We start from the raw sequence: 23,259 nt of genomic DNA on the forward strand, positions 1-23,259 counted from the left end.
TGCCACTGAGTCGTTTTAGAGTATCGCTCGCTTATCGAAATATATGCAGCAAATTGAAACAAATTCTCATACGGAACTTCCATGTGAACTTGCATCGTTTCATTAAAGACGTATCGGCCGATATTATTAAGCGTTTTATATAGAACTTTCACCTCATTTGGCTGTCATAGCATCTTATAGTAGCAGCGTCCCAACTGAGAATTACTTCATTAGAGGTGTTGCACTGTGCTTTGAGTAGTCCAGTATCTACTGCTCGCGTTAGGAACATATGTAGGCCAGTGTACATGGCGAGTTAGCGATTCTTTGTTCCTTGAGTACTCTGAGCGTGTATTTATTATACGAGGACAGGTAAGAATACAACCTTTTTATTAGGGTCGTGGCTAGGCATAGGTCGTTATATAACGCGAGGTCCCTCCTAGCGCAGGATTACAAAGTTGCATATACAGGGCAGCGGACGTGGTAGGTTAGGATCACAACGGCAACAGTAACAACGACGCTAATAAGCGCGATAGTGGAACCTGCAACTGGTTGTGGTAGGCCACTGTTTCCGTATGCCAAGCTGCTGACGCCGACTGTTACCTACTACAACTACTCGGCTAGTAATCCCGTTGCCAACGCATATCTCGTGGTTAAACGTCTCGTCTGGGTTGCTTCTAGTTATGCCAGCTTCCACCGAGGGCCTGTAGAATTCCTCTGTGGCTTTTCTGTGGGAAAAGCGTCTTTAGGCCAATAACCTTTCCGGCAAGGTTGATTATCAGCAACTCACAGGTGCGTCTTACAGCCTACAATCACGTGACGTTTATAACGTACTATTCGAATGCAACACTTGAATGTCGTACAGATCGTGTAAGCATGTAAAACAAGAAAAAAAAAAAGAAACATGTAAAAAGTATGAGATTTGTTTTTCGTGGTGACCGTTTTATCATCGGAGAATATACGCAGATCGAGCACCAATAGCACAATTGTAATTACTTTTGAAGCACGACCGTTTTGCGACTTACGTTTTTCTTTTTTATCTTTAGGTAGGTAACATTAGGTACTTCAGGTAGTACTCACTTACATACTCTAGCTACATGATGTCTGCTTCATTTTAGGTATATGAGAAACTATTTGCTAGACGCGGCGTTTTCTGCCAGAAGTATATGGTAGCAATAATCCTGCATAGACGTCTAATACCAATTGTGTTCGGACAATTCTGGAACCACCTATTCGTGTGTCTTCACTATGCCGTTATGTTGCTTTCAAGCGAAAAAGTCACAAAATGCTAACTTGGCAGACATGAACATTTCGGATCCAGTTAAAACGCAGCTAAGAACCTTCTTTGGCCGGCGTACCTAACTAGCATGTCCTGTTTTACCGCCAGACGTCCTTTGGAATTGCTGTAATAACAACAACGGCGGAAAGAACCAACTTCGGTAAATACTTCTGCTAAGAAGGCATGGGTTCAAGGACGTGACGATGGTCGTACGGGCGCGAAGGCATCGTCTTGACCATGCCCATCAGTCGGACCCTTAGTCACCCCCGTACGCCCTAAGCTGCAAGCCGGTAGCACAAAACTTTAAGCAAAATATCCATAAGATATCCGACACTAACAACCCCAAAGCTGACTTGATGCGCACTGGACTGCCGTAAAGCAAACGCATTTTTTATTACTCAAATCACTGGAGACTCACAGGCAGGGAGAAGAAAGTGAGAGGAAGGAAGACGATCCTAATACAAGTGATCGTGTTGCGTACGAAACCTTCGACGCTTTCCCTTCCGGCAAAATTTGGCTTGGTCAACTCAGCGAAGTGAGGCGTAAAATAGTCGTTTCACTGTTAAGTTTGTAGCTTTGAGCGGAAAGAAGTGCCGTGTATGACTTTACGTATAAACCTACCATTCATTTGACAGGTGTTCATGTGTCTTTTTCAAAAAACTAACGCGTAAAAGTTAGAGAAAGCGGAGTTTACTTGGCCTTCCTTTTATTATTTTCTTTATTATTCGAGAGATTTCCTTTTGTTACTATCTGCAATAATCTTTGTCGACATACCTGTAGAAAAATTGTTTTAAACTGTTTATTCAGACACAAATGAAAAAACACGACCCTTTTTAGCAGGTCGTATTAATGTTAAGCGTTCTTTGCCATATTTTCCCTTCTTTATTTTATCTTAAAATAAACGGCACTATCTGACCACGTTCCTACGGAATGAGAAGTCCCTCACATTGGACATTAGCTTTGAAGGTGTCGAATTTGAGTTTACTTGTCAGGCCTATATAACTTTGACCACTATATGAATTGGCCACATAAATGGCTGCATACGGACTAAATTCTTTAGCGACATAACATTGTGCATTGTAAATTACGCACAAAATATCATCTGGGAAATGCTTTTGGGTCAAAGGTTGGGCTACTTTAAAGACAGGCGAGAGGATAAGAGTGGACCCACTTGACTACCGAGTACATGCATATTGACCGAACACCTACAAGAGTCTAGTGGCTATAATCGAATATTTTTTTTTATCATTCTAGCCAGATATTGGCATGAATAAATTCTGCTTGCGTGAAATCGATCTAACAAATTGCTTAGAGTTAGTACGAACCTGCCTATGCTGTGTTGACGGTAAAGGCCTACCTATTGTTTGAGGGTTGCCTGCTAATTAATATCGCTTTAGAAAAGCTATTCGTTCTCGGAAGCACCGCTATTCTTCACGCCCCGTCCGGAATAGTAGTATTTTCTTTAGTATCATCGAAATCGTCAGTAGTAAAGTTGCGATATGGAGACGCGGATCGCTTTATTATGCTGCCAGCTAGCAAAGTTCGCAAAACTATTTGAGTAACTTATTGAACTATAATTATATTAAGCATATTTATTGGTAATATTATATCTATCTATCCATATATAAGAGTTCGCACGATTAGTTTGCGTCGATGGGTGGTCTAGCAATGTCCGTCGAAATGCCTTGGCCATATAGTTTGCTTAGTCCACAGAATAAAAGCAATAGACGCCAGAGCTGTGAACGTAAGCCCCGTTCAAAAATTCCTCCAGGCGCCTTAATCCAGTTGTGATCCAATAACGGCGAACAATGTTATCTGATCTATTCATCCCCCAGTATATGTCATTGGTGGCACTCGAACTAGCGACACAAAGGGGTAGTGTTTAACCTTAATAAAAAAAAGCTGTACTCAAGAAAAATTAAGGATTTACCAGATCCGCGGTAAAACCCTTGTAATGGATGTTATGAATTCTACCATAAGCTGCCATCGTTGCAAAGGAGTGCCTTATTGATAGCATCTTACATCGCACCTAGTTCATGTTTTTGTGTTGTATATCGTCTTAGCCATGGCAAAACACTGCAGAAAAACAGGTTGTCGTGTCGGCTTATCATATTAGAGGTCTCGATTGAATTAGATCTTTCTAGCAAATGATAGGAGGCCGTCAAGATTCCATCCAGTACAGCCGTAATTTTATCTCATTTGTGTGCGGACAGGGGTAGTTGCGCAAGAGCGTCGGTTTCCGTAAGGGGTGTTTTCACTAAAGATAGGAATTGTGAGACGCAGGAATATAATGAACTATTCCCTCCCTCAGGTCGAAGGTCAGAGTTTCTATTGTTTCGAAGTGCAGTTGCAGAAAGTGCGATATCGAATATTGCAGTGCTCTCATTTGAACGGTTTTAGTAAAAGAAAAGGCATCGCAATTAGCGCAATGTTTCACACGGGCGCGACATATGGAAACATTGATCATTTTAGGCGATACGCTTTCTAGTTGCATCCCCATGAGTTGCTACAGTCATAGCACATAAACATTATATCATTTTGTTGTTTGGCAACCTTTTTATTCATACCTACTTGTCTCGTAACCATATACGTCCACATGGAACGAATTTTTCCTTTGGTTGCATGGTTTGTTTTTACTACGACTATTTCATTATTATTATTACCTGTATTAGCTGGGGAAATATTACTACTAACTGATCAAAATTTTTTTCCTACTTTATGTCAACATTTATTTTATAATGTCTGATTTAATTTATGTATAGAGAAAAGATGGTACCCTTGAGGATGATTCATGATTGTATTAGCTCACCATACGTTTACAACGGTATAGCTATTGATACTTGAAACTACTTGATTGAACTGCAGTTTCAACAGGATGGAGAATTTTTCATGATCTAACACAATTGGATATATTAGCAATAATTTCCTGTGTGGAAGAAGCGATTGCTCGTTGATGATTTTAGCTAATTCTCCTATTGGTATTATGTTGTCGACATATTGTTGTTGTGTTTTAAGAATGGGGACCGTACTTGCCAATATTGTTGAAGTTCTTTGTTAATTTCTTATGATTGAGTTTTAATGTTAAATTAAAAAAAAAAAAAAAAAAAAAAATCATTTTTAGCATTAGGCATGTGTATGTGATTGTTTTTTTTTTTGTTGGCATTTTCTTGGGATTGAGAGGAATATTTCTCCGATATTTTGATTATTTAGGTCTTCAGAGTAAATAGTAGTTTTGGAACGGGGCATTGTTATGTTAGATCGATACGCTTGCAAAGTGATTAGTGATGAACGAACGAGACCGGCGTCCATTACAAATAGTGGACGAAACAGGCATCGCACAACTGCCGGTGACGCCGCCTGCTATTCCAGTACCAACACAAACGCCCGTTCTAAACAATATTACCGTGCTAAGGTCTTAAACGACGCTCGAAGCACCTATTCATAGCGTCAAAGTGTTGTGTGTACTAAAATTTTGAAAAGCACATTTAGATGCACAGAAATGATAAACTGATATAATAATAGCCCTAAAGCGATATAAAAACAATTATATCGCTTCAGAGTATTATATAAAAATATTTTTGACTGCGCATTAAAGGCAATCACGGCCTTTGATAGTGAATACATGGTCGTATAAGTCAAAGCTATCTGCATGGATTTGACGTTTATTACTGTTAAAAATAACGCCCTCACCATCTATAATGAAAGTGTCACATAAAAGTCTCGTGGAGCTCTCGGAGAGCATTGTCCCATAGATACTAAACGTTTTCTAAATTATGCTTTGAAGGTACGATAAAGCTAGCGGTTTTGATTCTGTTGATTTTATCGAAAATCTACACTTATCGTCATACATTTTGAGATAAGATGATTATGGTCAACCTGGTAACGTTCGTCGCTCGAAAGCCTCATGTAGCGAAATACCTTCTATATAGAACTATGGTCTTCTTGCCCAGGTACGAGGACTTCTCGTCAACTGCTTCAACGAGATCGGTGCAACGAGATCGGTCTATTCTGTAGAATCAAAGGGCCCGCCATAAACAAAAGCGATTCGTTCATTATACACATGGAGGCTTTCATAATAAATTCGAGTATCGAATTTAGATAGAGGACATGCTACCTCGAAATCATTAGCTACTATAAATGAGAATATTCTTAAAGTCAGTAGGTTTCTGGTTACGGAATATTCGCATTAAGCATACGGAAGGGGCCAGAGATAGGTCCATGTCAGGGGCATCGGGGGAAAGAATTGACGGAAACTACCAGCATCCAGTGAATAATTGACCACCGAAAAGTGGAACAGCGGAGCAGAGCGAAAGGGCGGCAACTGGAATAAAATGTTTCGAGATTGGTGATAGTGTTGGTAGATATAAGGAGGTAAAGGTCCAGCAAGAGTTTAGAATCTATGAATACTATCGTTCTTAAATGTTGTGGCACGCTGCTCTGTTGCAGGGTTGAAAACGATCTTGAATACAATTTCTAAGTGATTTGCTGCCGCCTGAGTAACGTGGTAGGCAATCTGTAAAATACCATCCACATAGAAAAATATTTTCTAAAAGTTTAAAAATTGTGGGTCTGTTCAAATATATGAACAATCCGTAGGTCGTATGCGTTATTAACGGATTACGCTGAAAATTCAACATATTATTATTAATAAACAAAATCAATGGGGTGCCATTTAAACATTGTATGTACCTACCGCACGATAAGCGGATGTGACGAGATCGCTGGCGTATGGTGATCGTGCATCGTTTTTTTCAATCTTTCACCCCGTTTTAGTAAGTGATAACTTGCATCATTACCAAACATGACTTTTTTGACTCCTTCGCAAGCAGTCGACGTTCAAATCAATCGCCTATTATCGATCAGCATTTCGTTTGAATGGTATATCCAGCAAGTACTTATATTGCCAGCTTTCCCTTCCGTGACGCTAGCAAAAGCTCTGCCGAGCAATACCTTCTCCGTTTCGGTGATTAATTGAATTCTTTCTTTGTTCAAGCATGCTGGCACGACGTATATTGCAGCAGTTTCATAACACTAGGTAGCATTCAATTTCTCGGTTAAGACGAAGTGAGCTATTACGTATCTGGCTTCAGATACCAAGATAAGTTTCAGCGACCGTTGTCATTCACTAAAAGCCAGATCTAACAGACTAATTGTAAAGATCAACTAAAGGCTTTGCCAGTCTCAGGAGCGAACTGGAAGCTACCGAAAGCTCAGCTGAAACAATTCAATTATTTCGACACTCTGTTGTTTGGTGGTAACATCGAAATTTAGTCTTCTCTATTCATAAAGTACTTAATAAGCCGCTGAGATTAGCATAGAACCCCATGCAAAGTAGTGATTTGCGCACTTAAATAGGAACATTTCAACCCTGGGGAAGGCACTGTTGAGTTCTCTAAAGAATGCTCTGTCGTCCGATCTCGTACTAAAAAAAAGTGACACGAGAGTAAATGGGTCCTGCTACATTGTCTTTAAAGGAAACAACCTTTGGCGAACAGCCATATGATAGCCGGGGAACGTGTGGGAAGAACGGTTCTCACGGTTTACGTATGACGACCTTGAGAAGGTTGTGTAGACCAGTCTGTGTGATTGATTAAACAATCATTGTTCAGAGAATAGGATGAATTAACTAGGCATGTGGCTATACTCATCGGACAGCTAGCGCAATTGGCTTCTCCCAGTGAGTAGGTACTATGCTAAGGAGTATATATAAGGAGATTTCACTGACTAATAAGCTACTGCTTGAGCTGCCGTTCATCCGACTCCTACCTGAGGTGTTTTTATTCGTCTTTAGAGCTAACAGGTCCGATATTTCAGACCTACCTACCTACCTACCTACCTACCTACCTACCTACCTACCTACCTACCTACCTATCTACCTACCTTCCTTCCTCCAATAAATATAACGGAAATTCGTCATACGACTGAAACATTTCCAACGACAAGACCCTCTTACATATGTTAGTGACCCGCATAGGCGGGCTCACCTGTCATTCGATAGGAAATTACGACGGGTAAGTTTCAACTTGTTCGATATTTAGCGCTAGCCAATAGACGATGTTATTTAAAGTTAAAATTGTTTAAGGTGAATAGAAGGTAGCGGATCAATAAAAGATTCTCGTGAAGATCACTACGGCTACACGGAGATGTGTTAATATTTTTGTCGTATGTAGTTAGTTCACGCTTTCCCTATCACATATTCTATGCAAATTCTTTGAATAAACGTCCTTTATATGGATTATGTATAATAAGATTAGAAATCCTTTCGGTATCGAAAATAAATTTTTTCTGAGAGTTTTCACAAGTTTGGACTGAGCTCAGCACAGCAGGCAAAAATGCTGACGCAACAGTGTCTCCCTCCATCTTCTCATGATCACGAAAGCATAACTCAATTCGATTATGCTTAATATAATCTAGTAGCGCACTGGTTCATTTTATTCAGCCGTTGCCCGTCTAAGGACACACGATCCTGCTGATCCGGGCGTACAGACCGACTGATTTCTGTGCTTTGCTAAGCCTGTGTGCGACTTGAGGACGTTCTAAAGTTGTCTAACTTACTTAGAGCCCTACCGATTTCTGCGCACTCTAATTAGTTATCACCAACTTGCAGAATTTATGATCTACCTTAGTAATCGAACCTTAAATCTGCAATCTCTATTTTGCATAATATATTACAAAATACACTGCTTCATCTTATTCACTGGTTGTAAATCACTGTGGACCGATGTCGGGACATTGCTAATAAGGAATATAAAGGCATCCATATGTGCCAGGCGTACCGAGGCAGTCGATATAGAGAATTCAACACATTTGAAAGAAGCGCCAATTTTTAGTTGGATATCGGCTCCTAACTAGAGGAAATGACACTGTCTTGCGTACGTAGTTGATAACCATGCCCGACTTGAAAAATACTCACTTCGTTCGCCAATAAAGTTAGGACGTAGCTAGATTTTTCAAATACGAGGTATACATAAAGCAAAACAAGCCAAAGCAAAGGTAGACTGGCCAAAGCAAGGCAAATTGATTCAAGTCGTGGGTAAGCTCTATTTAATCCCATAAAATTTCCATGCAAAGAACTGATTCTCCAAAGTACTGGGCTTTTGTTGTTACTTGACCTAAAGCAGCTCTTTATTGGTATTGCGATGACGACCATTTATTCCTATATACACGAACTTCGATTATCAAATTACTTCAGTGGATATGTCGAAACTAATTCATGGCTGCTTAGCGAACTGCTAAGAAGAACACGCGTCTGAACAATCGGTGAGTGTACGAACTTACATAGCGTGCCCCCGTTGATAGCAAAATAACTAGATTACGTAAGTTAAGCTGTACTACCGTGGGCGCCGTCGGCACTCACGACTAGAACATGCGTATATATGTACTTCAAACCCCTAACTCTAAGCAACTTAAGGAATGACAAGTAGCTTTGCTACAGTCAAGCTCGTGAGGTAGTGCCCGAACCGAAACGACTTCGTCCTATGAAGAAAAACGAATACGTTTGGTAGATCGAACGATTTCGGTCCTGTGTTTAAAACAGTCGTTGTATAATACATATAATTTATAATATAGAATATATTGAGTCTGCACCATGAACACCGATATGCTGTACCAACTGTCGTTTAACATTTATTCATATCTATACGATTATCAGTATTTTTGTGGTAGTGTGGAAAGACGGAACACTGCGAAATATACAGCGTCGAGCGCATCAATCAGTTCGAGAAGGTAACTCGATGAATATTAAAAATACATAACGAGACGAACGTCCGTCCAACCAAAACGTCTATCTATTTGCTCTCGTTGTCGACCGTATGCAAAAGTGACAATTTTCCTACCGTCGATCAATCAATCAATCAATCAATCAGCCACAGCTTCGGCGACACGTGAGGGTCTATAGGCTGATCCTGATATACGCCTAACACAACCACACTCGTGGCAAGGCTATTTCAATTTCTAGTTCTCTTCTACAATGGTCTCGACCGATTGAATATTGGCACCTTTTCAATCTCGCAAAGCGCAAAAAAAAACTGTCTTTCAAATAGACGAGCGAACGGAACTTTTGCGTCGTGTGCGTGTATATTTTATACACCCTGTTACGGGTCCTTGCGAAAAAAAAGCGCAGGCAATTGTTGAACCAGGTGACGCATAGCCAGTACGCGGTCATGGACGGTTCCTCGGGATCGTTTTTCGAGGTGCTGCAGAGTTGGAGAACCTTGAGAAAATACTTGACCTAATTTCGCGGTTGACGTATAGGAGAGATAGCTTGCACAGCAGTGTCATCGGTAAAACGATCGTGTGATAAAGCCGTTATCCAAGTGTAAGTGCGTATCAGCTATTAAGAAATAAATATTAAAATGCCGAATGCGCATCGTTAACTCCTTGGTTTCAAATACCGTGCTTGCTTAGAAACTTCCTTTTAATTGTAGAACTTTTAAAAAGCCTTAACGACCCCACTGCAAATGGATAAGATATATATTAGCCCCACAGACCTATCAGCGAAAAATACTTCTAGCTGAAACTAATAAATCGTTGAAACAAATAGAAAATATACGTCTGAAACAGTAATAACAATAGCATGCACTCGAAATATGAATTTTTCAGCATGATGAAGACCCGCGGCAAACTCGATGTACTTTTCCTTTTTTTTTTTTCGGCCTGTCCTTGCGCCCACAGGTTAGGCCTTGTAGCCCAGCGCAAGCAGCTCCCAAGTTGTGTAACAATTTAAAAGTAGTATGTGTGTTTGAGAAGGAAAAAACGTGCGTAGCATTTACGACAGTATAACAAATAACGGTCGATACTGTTAGCGGGGTTCAAGGATGAAAACCATCAATCGCATTCATCAAAAGAGTGCATCAGTTGGACCTATGCTTCAGCAGGTGATGGAATTGAAGCAGGCTATTTTAAAGCATCAGCCGGTCCCCGATGAGACAACCAGTCTTAGTCGTGCATCAGTTTTTTCAACGTCTATGCCCTCTGTAACAAAGCTGAACTTAATGGTAAAAATATAACGTCCGACACAACTAAATAGAAAGTATATATATGTGTATGCTTTTCAAACCGATAGGTCCTCAAGACGTAACAGCCTAATCACCTAATAATGTATGCTAGGCCGATCCAAAGCCGATTACAGACTGATAATCACCCGATCGCATCTAAGGTAACCGCATCATGCAAAGAGCGAAATCAATTGAATCTAGTCTAAAATAAAGATAATATAATATCTATAGATAGTACGTGTAGTTCCCTAAGCCAGTGTCGGGCGTGGAAGTCAATTAAATGTAAAACTGAGCTTTTAGATTATGCCTGTAAAGCGCTGTCAGTGCTATCATCGTCGTCCTTATCATCTAGTTAAATTATGCTAATCCTTGCACGCCTCGTACGTGCATGTATAAACAGATGGCAGCAGTGGTGATATATGTTGCCTTACCACGTTTCTGTGTTTATGGCTAGATTTTCTTAACGTACATTGAGCTTCTGATATCAAGCGTGAAATGGGCTATTTTGCAGCCTAGCTTTAAGACGTGTTTGAACCGATCTACCAAAGGAATAAAAGCTTCTGTTAAAATACTGTGCTTCTATATAGGAAGTTAAGATAAATATAGTTTTATCTATTATATATTCTATATTGATTAAATTGAACAACGAGCACTCTTTCTTGCGAACTAACGGAAGGGCTGGTGTCTTTCCGCCATGCATTCTGATGACGTCGGCTCTGTATGTTGCTTGGGTACTGTTTCGTCTTTCCGCATGCAGCATGCATGTTCCACCATGTTAAGGTGGAACGGCGCGGAACTTAAAGACGGGCAAACTAGTCATTACAGTCCTATCGAGCATAGCGTATTTTCGTACCTTTGGATGCTCGTAGCGTGGTGTCAAAATTGCCCAAAAAAGTCGAACCTAGCGAATTAAGTGATTATTACATACTTTACCGGCTTCTTGCAAATTCAGAAGAACAAGGCCCAGGATTAAATGCCGGTTTACAACAGAATTTACCTTTTCGGCAAAGACATCGTCTGTTCAAAGATCCCTTTTAATGTCCTTCATTAACAGAATTGTCACGGTAGACGTCCCAAGGACGATTTATCAAAACCATTGTTGCCGTGTCACCGCCATTCAAGACGACGACCATCCAGGTCGTCCTCTCCGAAAAATCATCGTTGGACGTGCCAATTATAGTCGAGGACTATGCGGCAAATGTTTCCAGGACGATTTCATTACTGACAATTGCTAGCCTCGAACACTGATGTAATTATAATCTATCAGTAAAACATTTTAGTTAGACAGAATGTAGAGAAACTGGGCTAAGATAAGTCATTTCGCCAAATGAACGTCTTCAATATAATACGAAAGCAACCTAGCTTATCCATTTTGTTCGCTTGACAAATCGGCTGGACTGATGATGATGCGAACGTCAAGTGACACAGACGCCACGGCTATTAAGAGAAGACTTCACGAAATCAAAAAAATACGTCTCTAGTATACAGTACATACAACACGAAGGAAAACTATTTATGAGGCGAACTTATTTTCGCGCCTCGTGTCAGTGTCGGATAAAATCTGTGAGGGATTAAATGAAACCCCTTAGAAACCTCTAGCTGCTGAATTAGGGTCCAGAGAAAAAATCCACAAAGCCATAGATCGTATAGCTCATGAAAAGGAAGACAACAGATAACGTGCCATATGGAAACGATCTTGATCAACGGTTCGGCAAATAACTCGGTTTAAGGCGGATCAATTCACACAGCATCGTGATCTCGTAGTGGTCCTCAAGAATAAATCAAATGTAACCCCAGAATAGACTGCCAAGGTGAAACGATCAGAGGAGAATGTAATTAACTTCTCGATAGTAAAAAAAAGTAACCCTTGCTAATATCGGAAGATAATACTCTTGCTTTCTCGAGTAATAAAATCCATCACTTAGAGTTGTCTGAAGAGCAATACAAAATGTCTATCAACGTTATAAGGATCAGAGGATGCAGAGTTAAAATTATGATTATGCAATATGAGGGATCTTCATCGATAACACCAATTTAATTATCTTGTGTTGATGCGTACCCGAAGTATCACGGCCTTAAGAACCTTGAAGATTAAAGCTGAATCATTATTAATTATGTTAGTTTCCTTAATATTTGAATGTTTACCATTAAGGTTCCGTAGTTTTGAGGAGAAAAGCCATCAGAGTCCTACAACAGATCGAAGCACACCACCTTGATAACGCTTTCAGGTAATGAGAAAATTAGGAATTAGTTTAATAGAGAAGTTCATCATCAGGCACTAGCTTTGGCGCGAAGTGCAAAGATCATTATCATCAGACGAGAAAAAACGAACTGACATCAGAGGAACTGTTTAGTTTTTTTTTTGTTTGAGGAGAAACTGCATGGTAGCAAGATGTCGTGTCCATCGTTTGAACTCGTTTAGAAACAAAGGCGGGTATTATTCAATAATGTACACGAAACCAGTAAGTAATGCAAAAGATATGGGGCCTGTAATCTTATGGTTTTATGCATCTGCAATTAATTCATGCAAAGTTAGTACGTAAACCTTACTGTACGTGGAGGCTGTATATGGGCAACGGCCAATGGCGCAAAGAACTTCTGCAGGATTATTTTAGACCCTGAGGAAATGGGAACTTCGATATCGGAGGATCATAGTTAGTTAAATCTTTGATGGCATTGGGGAAGAGATTATAGCAACCTTTCAGTAAATAAACCTTTGACCATTGGCAGGGTAGGTTCTCCCACGACTTTCTTGTATTGCGAAAGACGCACCTCTATCGGCGGATGAGATATAGGGTTTAGAGCCAATTACAGATAGACATAATTGGCCTTGCTTGAGTATGGTGAAAATTGTTATCGAGTGGCATTATGTAGTAACTCGTATCAACCTAGACAAAAAACTATCGTTCAGTAATATGCGCTCAGTATTTGGTTGGACTTTTTTTTCTTTGGCAAGTAACATTCGATAAACGACGGCTAAGACGAGAACAAGATGTTATGCTCTTTTCGCTTCTTTGCTTCAGCCATGCACTAAATCGGAAGACAAGGCATTTGTTTCATCCGTCAGCCACTCTGAACCATCGAAGAAAAATACCGAACATAGATTTTCTGATGGGAGCTAAAAAATATAAAGACAGATTTATTATCCATGCATCAATTAACAACCTCATGCAATTATTTGGAGATTTAAAGACTGCACGACATATGATGTTAGTTTTGTATTTAAAGACACCACAGCATTGGGGGATAGCGAAAAATTAACAACGTTACGCTTAAAATAGTTCCTGCTAAAAGCCAAAACGGCTGAAAAGCCATCAGTTAAGAACTTAAAAGATATTGAAAAGATCGTTTGGGAGAACCTATACACCCTAGGAGTCTGCCCATTATTTGCCAGTTTTAACAGTTGCAAAAAAATATTTTGTCAATATTAAGAAAAAATAACATGCATAACAGAAGAAGGTGATCTTCAGGCCTTCACACACCAGGACAATATTAGAGTGATAAACGATGCAGGAGCACGTTGAAGCGACGAAGCATCGCTAAATGATATTCTTTACCAGGTTTCAATATGATCTTCTAAAGGTAATCTTATGTTATAGGATTGGCATAATAACCGATATTAAAATAACATTTGTTCAATATAAATTAAATTAATCGCATAGTATATTTTTAAGGATTATATAGCCTCTAAACATTTCGATAGAATTCTTTATAGGATATTTCTTCTTCAGATAGGAAATTTAATCTTGGACTTTGGTCTAATGTGTACCCTATTCCATATATATAATATAACAACTAAAGTACCATTTTTTGGATGAAAGTAAACTATACGTAAAGCAGGCAGAGTGCGTTCAGAATATCAATGACATGTTCTCTATGGACGGCATAGCACTAGGTGCTCTTTGAGTGGACGACGGCGAAGACAAATTTCAATTACTTAACAAAATCTTCGATTCTGGAAGATTCAATCTAAAAAAAAAATCAGCAAAAATATCTATTGAATTGAAGAGATTTATGAAAAAAAACTACTCTTTTTCCTAATGCAAAGATCACAATGATTAATTAAAATGTTTGCGCATCACGTAGAGTTAGCAGAAGGACAAATTAGTTGTCCTCAAGGAGCGCGCAGTCTCTATCGCAAGGCCCAACAAAAAGAAGCTTGCTAAAAGCTTTGTCCTAAATCTTCAACTCTATCGGTGTCGGTACTGACGCTTATGACGATACAAGCGATGATTTTACTACGAAAAATCTGGCACCATGAAACCAATTGAAAGATGGACATCTTCAACAAGAAGTTAGGGAATTTCACAGGGTAGCCAAATCTCCAAAACACATCGTTAGAAGTTAATGCCGTTCTTTCCGGCCCAGACGTAATATAAAAGGAATTGCTAATTTTCCTCGATGCTAGCCTAACGGCATATAGTTGTACCTATATCTTAGTTGCGCATACTACAACTTTCTTCGTTATAACTGAGTTGCGAGTAACTTATTTCAAAAGGATTCCTCAGTCCACAAACTCGAACTACCCGCAGCGTTAATGCCAGCTCGTTTAACATAAATAATCAAAGGGGATTAGTGAAATTCAATATTCAAATAACAAAACTGAATCGAATTAGGTCAGCACGTCAGATCACGCAACAGATATTGTTTTTAGAGGTAGACTGCTCACAGAGAAGATAGCCAGCTTGTGGAAAAACGGATCACGTGGGCTTAGAAATGACGGGAAATAGTTGTGCAAACATGCGTTGAATCGAAGTGAGCAGAGGTAAAGGAGCACAACTGAAGAATATAAAGCGAGTCTAAAACATGTGTTGTGAAGCTCGCTCGGGCCCCAACAACCGCTGTCAATATACCTCCTACGCTGGGTCGTTCAAAGCTTTCTGCCTACACGAACGCCCTTCGTGTAGAAGAATATCGCCTAGATATCGTAGGACGAATACCGACCCAAACAACCCAATTCAATTAACTGAATTTTTCGATGCTGCGATAATGCTAATGACCTAGTTCTAATAAGGCCATCTTGTAAGGACATACCGACTCAAAATATTCGTATACAAATCATTCATACGCATCAAAAGTTTAATACGTTGTGAATCAAGACTACAAAAGTCGAAAGAACACCGTACAATAGAAAATGTATTAATTTTCTTCAGACGAAAGCGGTTTTGTCAAATTGTTAATGAATTGGATCGACGCCGACAAATGACTTCATGCCGGTGGCATTGGACATGCATCACACGAAATTTTATCAAAATTTATTCTCTGGGGCATTTTAAAGCGCATTAAAAAACAATTAAAGTGATCGCTAATCGAAGGCCTCTATTAGCTATCACCTTGAATACAGGTCAAAGTGGGGCAGTTTGTCCAGGTGGCCTTTTGTCTGGTCGTCGTTGCAAGACGAGTCACAATCATTTGTTCCAAACGCTGAATATTCCAGTAATCAGTATTTAAGTCTTCCTAAGAAGCAAGAATACTTAGACTGTTTGCGCTCTGCACACATCGAGCGGAAGTCTACAGCAAAAACGCTTCTATCCAGGACATCGGCACTCGACGATTTTTCTAGCCATTATGTAAGATATCTTTTGGCCAGTGAGACAACGAATCGTTCCCAAAGATGTTCGTTGTTCAGGCTAAATGTCGAGACCTCCGACTCTACCGCTGTATCAAGTTAGAGTTTATTGTTGAATTGACGCAACCTACATATTACTTGGTAGGATAGACTATAAATTCAAGCACATGAATTTACTTTTATTTGTAGTAACGACAAAATCACAATTGCTTTTTTTTAATTACATGATACTTATTTTGAACTGAACCTAGTAAGAACAAACGAAGCTGGTAAATGTAGCACTATTATGCGCTTTATTTATAGCGCTTTTAAATCGAAACGTATTCTTATTTAATCATCTCTTTGAAGCCACTATGAAGGCACATACGATACATTTACACCCTAACAAAAAAAATTGAATTATTTCATTACAAACACTCTCGCATTTACATTGCACACACTTCGGGTGAACCGATACGGATTACCATAATAAATTCCATCTTTAATAACAAAAACAATGCCCATTATCTTTACCGTTAGTTCCAGAACCACTTCGAAATAGAAGCTAAAATTAAACTCAATAGAATATTGCAATTTCATGAACGATTCATGCTGCGGCTGAGGTGCGCCATTTGGTCGTTGCATCTGCAGTACGCACGTTCAGCCTGTCAATTTTGAAGTGTCAGTACATCAAATGGCGTAAAAGTCATGGCCTTGCAAGGCATATAGAGGAGCCGTTCCCAGACTACAGCCTAACTATGTTTTCATTTTTTGCATGGATACCCGTAGCGCGCCGCAGCAGCAGTATTCTTTTTGAGCTAGTTTTTTCGTTTTTTTTTCCACTCTAGTTATCTTTACTATTTCGTATTATCGAGTGGTGACTATTGAACTACATGGGCCCGCAATGATCAATCTTCGACATGCGTAAGCTCTAGTCAATGTCATCAAGCGCGTGTTTTCAAGTCACACAGATTATACCCTAGTTTAGTTAATACGGTGAGAACTATAAGTGACCAAGAAGTGTAGGCTTTTTTCCAGAAATCTCGAGGGGCTCTACGGTAAATAATTCATGCTTTATCATGAAGGATGATCTTTACTACTGATATATCAAAGACTCAGAAGCCTCCAGGGGCGATAGAATACTACCAAGAGGCTAGCAAGATTGGCGGTTCATGAATAGAACTTGTGTAGCCTCGAAACCAAATTCACCTTCCTCGCAAGTCTGTTAGCTATGTCTAGAGAGATTAAGAGTTGGCAGTTGTGTGGCATTGCAGACCAAGGATTCGCCAAGAAGAAACCATTATAAGACAAAGTGATACAGCGTAATTGTATAATAGTTATTCACGTAAACAATAGCAACTTACTATCCTCAATACAACTTACGTAAGTTTATTTACCTAAAACCTGCTTGAGTGAGTTCGCTCTTCCCTTTTACACAAAAATATGCCGTAGACACAAACAAAACAATGCCAATACTAAATGTTTTCTCTGATACAGTATATTTAAATCAGCAAATAGAAATTGAAGGTTGGTTTCATAGAGCGGAAAATGGTTACGCAATGGAAAACTTGCAATATTTTAGCATTTTTTCGAAAGTCTGTTTTCTTCATTAAAAACATTTTTCGGGCACATTAAATAAAGCCCGATTTGGCCGCAAAGTGGAGAAGGCGCCGGTTGCTTGAGTACAAGTAGTACACAGTACACCTACGGCCTTGAAAATTAACATCGACAATGAAACTTCATTATTATTATTATTATTTCAATATTTGTTCTATTGTTTTTCATGTATGAGGAGAAAACAACTTAATATAATCAAAAACAAAGTGAAGTTCACTAGAAAAAATTTTGGTCGACAGAACCTGATAGCCTCCTTGAATCTGATTTTACTATACGGAGCGTTATGAGAAAAACAATTATTTAGTGAGATTCATAAGTGGGATGAGGTTCTCTAGGCAACAAGCGCATGCTTGAAACTAACTGCAAAAATTTTTAAATACCTTCATGAATATTATTAGTTTTCAGTGTTATTAAAATGTTCTGTTATGGATGTCTTTCATGCCCCATTGTACATACACGGCAGTTGTGCGGATTAATGCCAAGCTATTTAACTTGATTAGGTTTATTCTAACTTAGTCCAAATGTTTTCAAGTTGAGAAAACTGCTTCATCCTATTCTTGTATCGAAAGGCCATATTATTTACGCTACCAAACCCCTTGGTAGTAACCCCCTTGGTTACAGCAGCACGAGGTAATGGTCGAGAGGGGTTTTACGGCTCGCAGCTTTACAAAAACTAATGCTCAATCCAGGCCTAATCTTTCAGACCGTCAAGTTACTTCGTGCTGCAGGACTTATTGAAGTATAGCCGAGAGTAGTATAACGCTTCGATGAAGTTTCATTAGCATATTATACCTAAGTGTGAATCATTAGCCCTGAGATGAAAACGTGCGTTCGCACTAACCCGTAAGTCAGAGAGGCATCATGAGCCTAAATCAGTGAAACGTACCAGCCTGCCTTGAATCGTCTGCAATCCCATTGATCACCGTGTCATTCAAAAAATAGAACTAAAACTTTGACGAAAACTTTCGAAAGGCCCCTTTGTTCACCTTCGTTTCGAACGGGGCAAGCATAATGATAGAGTATTACAAGTAAACTTATCGATTGGATAACTCAGCAGTTCAACATTGTTTAATTGCCGTTTCATTCTTCTGAGAAGAATCTGAACTTCATTAACTGTTGGAACCAAGTTGAGCATAGCTTGAATCATCTATCCGAATAAATATGAGCAGATGTTTCGAATTTTACGCCCAACACTGCCATTAAATATTGCTTCAGGGCCTGGGATACATTCAGATAACATCTTTCTGCGTTTCTATATCTGATAAGTTTAACGAACGCAATAATGTATCGAAATAACTACGTAAATCATCTTTATAAGCGAAAAAAAAAACTTTCTTTATCATTTTTAGATACAGCTACAAACTTAATCGGAAATGCTTTATGATCATACGCATATATTTGAATCAATTTTTCCAAATATCTCGGAACTCCATTATAAGTGGTGGTGGTGGTGGTGGTGGTGATTGAAACTTTCGAGATTCAAGTTAAAGAAAATTGAATAAAATTAAATAAAGCAATTCTCTGAGGATAAGCAGCGTTAGTAACTTGCAAATTTTCATTCATTAGCCACTTTTATAGTCGGAAGTACTGTAAGTGTAATTCCCGTAGAACTTAACCACAGTTAAGGAAGTTTCATCTTTTTTAAGATTTGGTGTTTGTAATCTATAGAAAGACAAATCATTGTTTCCGGTAGGCAGATCATGGAGCAGAACGTGCAAGTTTAGATAGTTCAACGGCTACGATTTAAATACCAGTAGTCAGATAAGGGCGTTTTCTATTGTTGATTCTATTTAGGTCCTTATGTTTACGACAATATCAAACATTGTCAATTTAAGGCAACATATAAATCATTTACAGCATCACATTGAAGATAATTCTGATCTGATGCCTGGCTCCGATGAACTTCGACTTAACTGAATAGCTCGCTTAAGAGGATTTGATTATTAATTTCTCGTATTTTAACATGTAAGTTACCTTTTTTACTTTGTAAACAACATATAAAGAACGGAGCAAAATTAACGCTATAACAATTAGAGACAAAACCAATTTATGACAATGTAAATAAAAGCAAACGCCTTTTTTGGCGTTGTTCCTAATTATTCTTTTTATAACTATTTTTTTATTCTTTATTTTTAGAATGCACCACTCATTCAAATAGTATAAGGACAATTTGCTAAGGAGTTACCTTAAAAGTTGAAATGTTGACTAAATTTACCGATTCAGGTTAAAACTCAGGGAAAGTCTGGTGGTATTTATATATATATGGTGTATATTTTTGAAAAACAAAAAGAAAAAGGTATTGTGTCGCGGGCCACCTTGACTACCGTCTAAAGTCTCCTAAAATTTCTGTAAATTTTTCAAAAGCATGTTATACGTATAGATTTCAGTATTAATAGTTTCTGAACTGGCAAAGCCCTTGCTATTTGAGAGACCATCTTGTAGTAAGATAACATAGCCGCTCTTTGTCATTACCACGAATGACGACCAATTACTTTCGCTGCTATTGAAGGTTCTTACCAGGCCAACGTTATGGGATACATTTACCCATTCGTGGCGAGCGATAAGAGTTAGATTGCTTCACAAATTTACATATCATTTAGAGTTCGCTTTCAGTGTACTTCATCTGGGTTCCGCACACATCTCAATACTTTGTCCTAACTTTAGTTATAAGCTATTTATTATCGGGAAAACTTCGCTTGTCCAGTAAATAGATTAAGCCTTGGGGTAATAACAAAACGCCTTGTGCAGCATTACATATGTCTGTCAAGGTCAACCGAGTTTGTCTCGGGGGGGGGGGGGGTCCTCTCTAAAACATTGCGAAAACAAACATCCTGGCTCTCTTCAGGTTTGATCTCTTAAATGGAAGTCAGCAATTCAGTTACTAGGACGTATCACCTAAATTGTTTCTCCAACTCACACAGAACATTGAACCTGTCTGTTAGGTTTAAGTAAAGCCGTCGTGGAACTAGCCATAGGAAAAAAAGTTGGAAAAGAATCCTTAGATAACACTCCCAGGGAAATTTAATGATGCGATACAAAACAAACGTTAAGTGAATGTGGTTGTCGAACCCTTTTAGAATTCCCTAGAAAATATCAACGACTAAAAGTAACAAATAGTTACAGCTCAATGAAAATAGCAACTAAATCCTGAGAAGCTTTACGATTCTACATATTGGTTATCTTCATAGTGGTCAGTTTCCAGTCGCTCCGATTCGCTGAATCTGAATAGAATATTAGGCTACTTAAGTAAAAGGTTTTTAGAAATTTTACTATGTAAGAACAAGCTGCTTTCTGAGGCGGAATAATGAAACGTTTGCGCATTCTTTTGTGGCCAAATGTAGGTGATGCAGTTGAACTTTGCTCGGTTTTTCTTGGAACTTACTGCAACCACTTTAATTTTAAAGCAGGTCTCCTTTTTCTTGTCGCGCTACTTACATCGGTTATCCTTTTTTTTTTTTTGTTTTTTTTTTTCTGCATTCAGGTCTAAAAGATAGCAGAGAGTTACAAAAGCTATCATGCTATATTATGACACAATAGCTGCTGGGAAGTGATTCAATAATAATTTGTGCGTTTTCATCGCCTTGCCACCGCCGTGTGACACACAAGTACCCCTTAAGAAACGGGCAAGTATATCAGTGATGATTAAAGCTCTCATCAGGAAGATCGAACGGCAAGGAAGCTTTCCTTTAAATAAGAAAGGTGGAAAACTGGATCACCTAGGCATCATCTGCGTGTCTAGGTGTTTTGACGAAATTGAGAAGGTTAGCAAGACAATGCTTTTTTTCTACCACCAAAGTGATTTCGTAATTTTCGTTACTTATAACACGACATAAATACCTATATTTTCTTCCTAGCCTGGCTAGCGAGATGTGAAGATATTCTACGCCGAACTAATAATCGATATTTGTTTTTTTAAGGGCGTGAATTTGGCGATATTTTGGCTGCATAGTGACAGACGAAACGTATAGTAGATAGAGCAGAGTGACATTATACCTTCTGCCATATATGTGAACGAGCTACGGTAAGACGTGAGCCATCCTTGCGCGTATGTTAATGCGGGCTTGAGAGAGTAAAGCTATAGCCAATCATTTACTTTGTAGATCGTTGACATGTTTATCATTTGCTGCGCAACCCTAGACCGTAAAGGTTCCAAGCTGAAAAACCTCCTGATAATTAATCTGACGGATAGACCGAAAGTATATAGTGTACATACGATAGGGAAGATGTATTTGCGATGTTCGAGAGTTCACAACAAATGTAAATATAGGATCTCGCACCATAATCATATAGGAACAGAATGGGAATATCGGCACTATTGAGTTGTCTACGCAGAACGCTATAAATGAAGATAGAGGAAAGTGAATAGAAAGAGTGATACGTGCATGTGGCGGGAAAATCGTACGTAAACGAAAAAAATTAAAGATATAGTAAAACATGGCACACAATGGTTTGGTCACTGTTTGAGAAACAGGAATTCCCGCTAAGCTTCGTAATTACAAAATGGAATTTACAATCGATGTATCATCGTCCTAGATTACAGAATAATACTTTGAGGAGCCTAAATTTATTAATGCGTTTGCGGACGATTACTATGCAAAATTTATTTGCAGATTAAAGGTAAATATTCTAAAAACGACTAGTATGCAGTTTAGAGCCCAAAGTAAAGCTGTCATCACCTGTGGACCATTAAACTGAATAAACATAATTGTCATAGATGAAACTTTTAGCACATGCAGACATATCTATCTAATCAATCTGTTCTTGTTTACATCGGTACACAGCGTAAGAAATGTTACCAATGTACACGATGCACGCTGTATATTTACACGATTGGGCCTATAGCTGGTCTTCTGTCTCAAACATTATTCTATTGATTCTTGATGGTCAAAAGATAGAGGGATTTTTTGGCCTGCACCATGGTACTTCCCTCTCGTAACAACGTCGTTCTCAATAATTACCGAAACCAACTTATTTTACTACCGAAAATACGCGATCACTCAAACCCATTAAGTTTCCTTTGAAATATTTCTAGGGCGATAACGTACTGCTAGCCACAATGGGGGATATACTTACAAAAGTGGTGCATTTAATGTATTTGCTAAGAATAAATGTTGTCGTAACATAGGTAATGTATAGTCTATTTAAAGGTACATGCATACATACACAGTTACTGTTCAGCCCGACAGCCTGCCAATAGACAAACCACACGATTTATAAGTGCTATTATTAGAAAAATATTTCTCGTTTAGGCGGCGCCATTGACGGATGTGCAGATACTCTCTCTTGCGTTATATTGTATTGATAGGCGTAAAGACGATATATTGAATAGAAGATCCATGCCGCAAGCGTTGATGTAACGTCACAGATATGCGCTACCTTCTACGATAGGCAAGCAACGCTAGAATTGATAAATATTCAAATTTTATCGTTTTTTCAGATAGAACAACTACCTCATACATACAGCACATCATAAGCTATGGATCTGCACTGCTAGAGCATCAGTAATTCCAGATTATAGATTAACGTATACGATTCCGTCCGATAAAACTATAAAAGCCAATTTATACGAACGACAGGCTCGAAATGGGTTCCCAAAGGGTTCGGTACCTCGCCGCGGGTAAAATCGCCTTAAAAGCGTCCGTTCAGGACGCTTTTAAGGCAATTTTAAGACGCCTTTTGTCTATCATCATACTTGGTAAACTTCGTTTAGTCTCGTCACTTCTATTTATAACTGGGGAGAAAACAATACGATTAGATTCAACTAGAAGAATATTGACTTACGCAATAAAGCTCAATCACATTCCCATACTCACAGAAATATACTCTTGACTTCTATTAAATAT

The 23,259-nt window shown here is 38.8% G+C and overlaps 1 long non-coding RNA gene across 1 annotated transcript; it reads left to right on the plus strand.

Moving 5' to 3' along the window:
* Positions 1–205: 205 nt before the first annotated feature.
* LOC111259663 (uncharacterized) lies at positions 206–22,166 on the plus strand. The gene is made up of 2 exons (XR_015310692.1): positions 206–348; positions 20,898–22,166. It is a non-coding gene; the product is annotated as an uncharacterized LOC111259663 (long non-coding RNA).
* Positions 22,167–23,259: the final 1,093 nt, after the last annotated feature.

This window comes from Varroa jacobsoni, unplaced genomic scaffold, assembly GCF_002532875.2.
Source record: "Varroa jacobsoni isolate VJ856 unplaced genomic scaffold, vjacob_1.0 scaffold_356, whole genome shotgun sequence".
NCBI classification, from domain to species: domain Eukaryota; kingdom Metazoa; phylum Arthropoda; class Arachnida; order Mesostigmata; family Varroidae; genus Varroa; species Varroa jacobsoni.